The sequence below is a fragment of the Pteropus vampyrus genome, unplaced genomic scaffold (assembly GCF_000151845.1).
Source record: "Pteropus vampyrus isolate Shadow unplaced genomic scaffold, Pvam_2.0 Scaffold329, whole genome shotgun sequence".
Classification (NCBI taxonomy): domain Eukaryota; kingdom Metazoa; phylum Chordata; class Mammalia; order Chiroptera; family Pteropodidae; genus Pteropus; species Pteropus vampyrus.
The window spans coordinates 771,029-779,309 of NW_011889110.1; the positions used below are offsets into that span (position 1 = coordinate 771,029).

General features: G+C 37.7%; 1 long non-coding RNA gene across 1 annotated transcript in view; it reads left to right on the forward strand.

The window, feature by feature from the left end:
- The window catches only part of LOC111730701, a 12,621-nt gene extending 5,035 nt beyond the window's left edge, over window positions 1–7,586 (forward strand). Inside the window, exons 2-3 of the long non-coding RNA XR_002776787.1 lie at window positions 6,882–6,996; window positions 7,469–7,586. This is a non-coding gene — a long non-coding RNA (uncharacterized LOC111730701). The remainder of the gene's footprint in view (window positions 1–6,881; window positions 6,997–7,468) is intronic.
- The last annotated feature ends 695 nt before the right edge of the window (window positions 7,587–8,281 follow it).

Sequence of the window (8,281 nt, forward strand, 5' to 3'; positions counted from 1 at the left end):
TAAATTACTAAGCAATAAAAATAGGGAAATTAAGTAATTAGAGGTAATTATGGGAACAAAAGTAAAATACTCCATGTAAATATAAAAAGAAAGTCTTCTTTTTTAAGGTGATTTTAAACTCCAGATTAGTATAATGAAAAATATGAAAGGGAAATAACAAAGATGTCATCAGTTTTAGCTTTTTTGATTTCCATCAAAGGAAGTCAATAGTTATTGTTGGCATAATTAAGTAAAAAGAATTTTAATGTTTTAAGATAATCATGTAAGATTATCCTTAAAATAGGGCGTTAACCTTATAAATCAGAGATAAAAGATAAAAGCAAATGGATACAGTTCATCTAAAGGCAAAAAAGATAAAAGATAACAAGAAAGCATTAAAATATAGAGAGCATAATTAAAGTGACAGATGTCAAACCAAGTACAATGTTTAATAAGCATAACACGCTAGAACAATTTCTATGGTAAGTCAGTGGAATAAGTACATTGTGAAATTTCTTTATGTAGCTCGTAATAAAATGTCTCACATTTTACATACTCAAACTCACTGTGGTCTTTTGCATTTCTAGAAATGTTTATATAAATGAGACAGTATTGGGGGGACACTTGGCCCTTGAATTTCTTAAATAAAAATGGGACCATCAATGACAGCACAAAATCATACTGTGAAAATGAAATATACAAGTGTAAAATCGAATCTGTAAACGTGGGGTTTAAATACACACGCGAACACACACACGTCTAACTGGAACGAGAAAATTGCCATCCTGCCCGTTCCCACCTCCTCCTCCTCTCTACCCCTCTCTTTCCCTGCACCTTTACAACCCAAGGAGAAATGGGACGATGTTGGCAAGTCTACAGACCCGATTAGGCTGGAAGCCATACTTTCAAAGCTTCATCTGAGTCTTTGTGCAGCTAAAGCAGATAACATAAAAAGGGACGACACTTAGAAATGAGCTCGCTTTTTATTTATCGTAAACCCAAGGGGATGCACTGTGAAAGTCGGAAGATGATTTCTTTAAAAAAAATCACGGTATCGTCACATTTAAATTCAACGAAAATACAGGCTTAGGGATATGAATCGCTCTAAATGAAAACATGAAATTGTTTGTTTCCATATTGGAAAATAGAGTAAATGTCTTAGCCGGATCATATTCGTTCATTCCATTCAAAGTAGATTAATGAAGCAGAGACATTTGACAGATAACGTAAAACGTTAAATAAAACTAGTAGAAATTACAGAAATTTCCCATGTTAACTCTCATTAAATCCCTTCTGACAACACCAATTCCCCCTTTTTTTCCTTCCCGCAAATCTTTTAATGGCCTAGAAGGAGCTTTTCTAACACTGCTCTTTATAATAGTGTAATTACTGATTTGATTGTGGACAAGGTGGACTTCACTAATTGTTCAATAATTAGGTTCTTCTTCCTTGTAATTTTGTTCTGTGCTATCCTTGAGAATTAATGTTTGACCATGTGGGCTGTGCTTCTCTGAATTACTGCTCTCTATTGGATACTAGAAGAAAAAGTGACTTATTTATGACTCACGTTGGTTGCAAAATGAAGGAGAATGGATTTAACGCTGCCCTGTATTATTCTGCTGGAGACCCCAGAGTACATACCTTAGTATCTCCCCCAAAAGAGATTTCAAATACTAGGTTAATTTAATGCAGCGTGTGTAAAAGAAATAGAAGAATGAGATGTTACTGTTACATTCCTCGAAAAGGAAGTCAATACTTATTGCGACTCAAATTCATCTTTCCACTTAGAGGGATTTTTCTCTTTTGTCATCTAGTTAACTACTGTCCATTCTTAAATTCTCAGGTCACAGCCCAGAAATAAACCCTCACATGTATGGTCAATTGATTTTTGACAAATGCTCCTAGACTATTGAAAGGGAAAAGGACAGTCTTTTCAAAAAATGATACTAAAAAAAACCCAAACCAACCTGGATATCTACATGTAAAAGAATGAAGATGTATCCTTACTTTGCACTATACACAAAAAAAATGAACTCAAAATGGGTCAAAGACCTAATCTTATTCTTAAAAGAAAACATTGAAGAAAATCTTCATGACATTGGATTTGGCAATGATTTCATGGACACATGACTGAAAGCACAGGCACCCCTCCCCCCCCAAAATAGATAAATTGGACTTAATCAAAATTAAGAATTTTTCTATATCAAAGGATGCTATGAAGAAACCAAAAAGAAAACCCACAGAATAAGAGAAATTCTTTGCAAATTATATATCTGATAATTGGTTAATATCCAGAATACACTTTTTTTAAAAAAAAAAAAACCTCCTAAAACTCAAAAACAAAAATCAAAAGATTCAATGTAAAAATGGGCAAAGGACTTGACTAGACATTTCTCCAAAGAAGATATACAAATGTCCACCAAACACATGAAAAAATGGTCAACATCACTTGTCATGAGGGAAATACAAGACAAAACCATAGCGAGATACCACTTCACACTCACTAGGATGGCTACAATTTAAAAACGGAAAATAACAAATGTCAGTGAGGATGTGGAGAAGTGGAAATTCCCATGTATTCTTGGCAGCAATGCAAAATGGTGCAGCAGCTGTGGAAAACAGTTTGATAGTTTTCTAAAAAGCTAAACATAAAATTACCACATGACCCAGCAATCTCACTTCTAAGTACATATCGCCAGAAGAGTTGAAAGCAGGGACTAGAACAGATATTTGTACACCCACGTTCATAACAGCATTAGTCACAATAACCAAAAGGTGGGGACAGCCCAAGTGTCCATCAACAGGTGAATGAATAAACGAATGTGGTATATTATTCAACCAGGAAAAGGAATGAAATTTTGATATATAATACGACATGGATGGAACTTGAAAACTGTAGGCTTAGTGAAATAAGCCAGACGTAGAAGGATAAATAATGTATAATATCAGTTTTATGAGGTTCTTAGAATAGGCAAATTCATAGAACAGCAAATCTAAATGAAGCTCCCAGGGGCTGGGAGGGAGGGAGGTTACTGTTTAATAGAAACAGAGTTTTTTAGGAGAAGATGAAATGTTTGGGGTATAGATAGTGGTTGGCAGCACTGTGAACATATTTAATACCACTAAATTGTGGTTAAAATGATAAATATTAAATTATGTATATTTTACCAAAATGAAAAAAAATCTCAGGTCCCAGGTTGCCATTTCAGGGAAAGCCTCTGAAATCATACTCACTCACAGAAGACTGCTTTTTCTTCCTCGTTTTTATCCTAGTTGGTAAATATACTTTATTTGTGTGGTTTTTGAGCAGCTTACTCTTTCTCACAGGACTGTGTGCTCCGTAATGATTTCCATGTCAAGTTTGCTTACACATCTTCCAACAGTGTCTAGCTCATGGAAATAATTTGGTATAAAAATTTTTATTCAATTAACCTTTCCAGTATTAAGAAAAATAAAATACAATCTTGAGTTCCACATACATTGCAATTTTCTAAATCTTTCCTAGCCATGCCATTTATAGAGTTGACTAATTTTAATAGATCATTTAAAAATATATAATTTAGCAAATGTGGCATGACTAGGCCACACACACACACACAGAGACACAGAGATAGACAAACAAGTCTAATTATTCTATTGTTACATCACATAATTATCCATGATCCAATTATAGATTGTAGAAGGGGTAATTACTTCAAATGGTCTCCAAGAGCCATTATTTTCTTTAATTTGAATTTGTAGGAATGAGGGAGGTAACTGCTTAGAAAGAGGCACAGCAAAGCATTTTGATTTTAGGGAATTCATGCTGTAGACTGACAATCACGATAAGTAAACAAGGTTGCCTGTGAGACTCTGCATGTCTTGTCATGGGCTGCAAATAAACTAGCGTGGGTTAGAATTATGGACTTTTCTACCTGATAATTTGCAGTAACTTTTCATGTAATCGCGAATAGTTCAAAGGGTGAACAAGATAAAAAGAGTGAGATTTGCTACTATTTTTCTTTTCCTTTTCTCATTGGACTAGGAAGCTGAAGATTTTAGAATGGTTCCTTTGATGAATGCTTTAGAGTTCGAATACCCAGAAGAATATTGACAAAATTTCATTCCATGAACATTTTTATCAAGCAATGCTCCTTCTGAACACCTTCCCCCTGCCTTTTTTTTTTTTTTTTTTTAGTAGTAGTGATAGTGGTGGTGAGGATGCTGGATTTAATGCTATTTAAAATGGGAGAATTTCTGTAGTTTGATTATATTGAAGTCTTTTCATATGTCTTTTCCTACTTAATCTGCTTTGTTAGTATTCACCGGTTACATCACTTAGTCTGTTTTTTCAAATGGAAATAATTTTAGGTCTTTGTAAATAAATGATTAAGGCCTTTACGACTGTTTTTGTTGGGACTCTGATAAGTTTGTGTATAATTATGATGTGTGCCTTTCCCTGTGATCCGGAGTTTTTCCATCTGCTAAATGCCATTGAGTAATTTCAAAAAAAAAAAAAAAGCTGCTAAAAACTGGTTGGCAGAGAGACAAGATTCAAGCAGTCAAAGTTAGTATAATATGATAAAGGATGCTTTTGGTTTTTTCCTCTTAACAGCTGGCTTGAAAATTTCCTCGGGGAACATTATTTTGCTATGTTTGGAGGAAATGTGTCGGTAAGATATTTGGGGCAAATGCAACGTGCAAGCCCAGACAGCAAGATGTTCCCAAACTGCCATTTAAGTCCAGTGCTTCAGGCTGGTTAACGACCCCCTTTTTATTTTTGCTGTGTATATGATGCATGTGTAAATTTGGGTATTGGGGCTTGAGGAGGGTTGAATTGCTTTACGTAATAAAGGGTTGAATGTGTAGGGGTTTAACTATTTTTTAAATAGTAATGAGATGGAAATTTCAGGATACCAAAGTGGGAGGAAAAAGCAGTCAAAGGGAATCATACTTTTCTTCTCAAAAAGTTCATACTGGTCAAACGAGATGCAGCTGTCAGCCACACAACTTCAAGTCTCCGGGGTGTCGATGTCATTGGTGATTCTGGTGGGGATGGGTGAAAATGACAGAGGCTTTGGTGGTGGCCTCGAGGCTGGCTCCCTGAGGCTCCTATTTTGCCAGAAAAAAGAGGGTGCATTACGGCCATAAATGTTACACTCCCTGGGTCAAAATCATCATATTTGCTTCCCTGGGAAAATCCACTAACAGTGATTTTTGTCTTACTCGGGATATTTCTAATTTACTAAAGTAAACTAACAAGATTCCTAGGGAACGTGTCGGTACAGAAAGACATGCATCTTTGAGGAAAGGGTGCAATGAGAAGTTACCTTTATATGATGGTCATCATCTCTTAGCACCTCTTCTTTTCCCCTAAAATGTAAAAAAAACCACCACATAACTTTGTCTGGAGGGCCTCTGGGAGATTTTCGTATGGAATCTGAGATTGAAGGAGGAGGGTCTGGGGAAATAGAAAAGACAATAAAGCTGAAAGGAGAGAATGGGGGGTGGGGTGGGGATGGGGGTGGGGGTGGTGCTGTTAGAGATAACCTGTGTCACCAGGTCAGGCAGCTTAATAAACAGGTGTGCTTTATCTATGTCCTTTTTTTTTTTTTTTTTACTGACTTGATATGAATAACTAGAAGGATCTTGGAAGTTACATTTTTAAAAAGGCAGATGGCAAAATAGCAACAGCTCCTCAGTCTCTGATTTACTTCCTGGAGAGGTGATTCTCATCAACCAGGAACACCCACGTAGGACCTTACGCGAGCAAGAAATAGACTTCTACCGTGGTTATGCCATTATGAAGCTTCGGGTTACAGCCGCTCACGTGACCCTAACTCATACACTCTGCTGGGGCGTGGATTAAACAGAGATTGTTCACACGGACACAGGAATCAAAAGGTCAGAGAAAGGGGATATTGAACGGTGACTTGAGAAACCTAAAATATTAGGTACTCTCTCAGGGCTCCCCCCGTTATGAGTATGTTTCAGGGAAGGGGGGAAAAATCAGCATTATATAACACAAAGCATGGCTGCCTCTGTCCTCACTTCTGTAGCTGGTCATGAGGACTCGATTAATAGTCACTATGACCTTCTTCCACCTCCCACGCCACTTACCCTCTACCAGCACCTCGGCATGCTAACATTGCTGTGGGATAGGACAGAGGACACCACTATTCACAGAGGGTCTGAGTGTGTGGGGTGCTGGCTTCCCTGGGATGCTGCTGTTTTTATTATCAAGGGGTGTTGGACAGAGGAAGACTCACTCAGAGGCACCCCAGGGAATACTCAGGCTTCCAGGCAGAGTCCTGCTCACCAGCACATGCGACAGCCGCCAAATTTCCCTTTGATCATGGGGATCATTCCCTTATGTTAGTGTAGTGACCACCTTATAAAAACGCATCAAAATATTCACCCATTATTGCTTAACTTCCCCCCTCATGGGTTCGATTCGTGTGTGTGCGTGTGTTCGGAATCTATATTTTTTCAGCTTTTCTCCTGAAATTTTCATTTTAGCAATGATTTTTAATTTCCATGACCTCTCTCTTATTCTTTGCTTTTTTTTTTAAAAAAAAATTGTTTTCACTTTATCCTTTCCTTCATCAACGGACACAATAAATACAACCTCAAACTTTTCTGAAGAATAAAAAAAGAGACTTAGAATTGAATCGATGTCCACATCTTTTTCCTGCATTATCCTTGTTTTCTCTGGAGTCAATATTCTGTTTTATGACCTTGATCTCTTCCTTTTGACCTTGTTTTATAACCTTGATCTCTTCCTGTTTTATGACCTTGATCTCTTCCTTATGCTACTACATAAGGAAGAGTAATTAATTAATGATACCTATTATAACCTACCCGCCCCCGTTCTTAGCGGCATAACCCAATAGAAGTCATTTCATTTTGTTTGCTTTTTACAGAAAGGCCAATGGGCATCTTTCTGTTCGGAAAGCTCACCTGGGCAGCTGTCCTAGGAGAGATGACACAGAGATCCAGGATGCGACTATCCGAGGCTTCTCACTGTTGCCACAAAAGGTGAGAAATAGGAAGATCACATTGTTGGAGACTTGGCGTTTGGGGCCCAGCCTGGATGGGGATCATATGTTTCTGCCCACATTTTAGACCAAGTCATCTGGCCCCATCTCGATGCAAGGGTACTGGGAAATGCAATTTTCTTGTACTCCCAAGAGGAAAATAAAACGGTTTCATAAATTTATAGCATTGTCTTTGCCACAGCTGTTTTTTTTTTTTTTCCTTAAAACAAAACAAATGTCTGCTGATATTCAGTCATCCAATCATGTTTATGAATAAAAACATGTCGATTATTACCTGTGACTCACTGACATTTCCTTTGATAGTGGCCTCTTCCCTGCAGGAGAAGGCTGACTCAGGCTCCCAGCTCGTGGGTGTGGCGTGGGGACTGGCAGGCTTTTGGCGCAGATAAACAAGCCAGCAACCTCTGGAGGCCGCTGCCCCTCTTAGGTTAACAGTTTCATTCCTTCGAAAGGTGTTTTTCCAGCTTCGTGCCATGGACATCTTCCTCAAACACATTCATACATGTGGAGGCCGGAAAGGAGGCTCTGACTCAACAGCCGTTGGACAGATTGCTCTTCAAACAACTGTCTTGCGTTGAGCTCTGTCTCGTGTTCTGACTACATCCCTGTGGACCCGAGGAGCTCTGTGAAAACAGTGCTGCCTCCCCTGTTGCTTTCTCCCCTACTCGTCCCGAGCTGCATCCTCTCTGATGTATGTCACCTTGGCCATAGCATCTTTGATCTTTCGGAAACTCATAAACTCTTGTTTTGCCAATATTTTCCTTCCCCTATTTAGCAATTGTATTAATTTCTTCTCTTTCGCGCTTACGAATACTTATATTCCAATAGTTGGTTGCTTGTTTTTGTAGAGTGAGGGGAGGTACATAATTTTCTTTAAGCTATCGTCTTGAACTGAAAGGGATACGTTTTTCACTTAACGATGAATGATTTTCCATGCCAATATAGCTATTTTTTGTGTCATTAAATAATCTAAAACAAGTTTCGAGATGCGAAAAATGTTTTATCTTGCAGTATACCATAATTTACGTAATTTTTGACAATTATAAACGAGTCTACAATGGGCATTCTCGTACCTGAGATGTTAAATGTCTGATTATCTTAGATCAAATAATTCCTTGAAGTGGAATTGCTGGCTAAAAGGCTATTTGCTTTTCTAAGACTTTATGTGTGTCTAGCAAATTGCCCTCGAGAACTATCACACTGTCTTATAAGCCCATCGGCAGTAGGTATTATCATTTAAAAATATCTTTACCAATTTATTTATG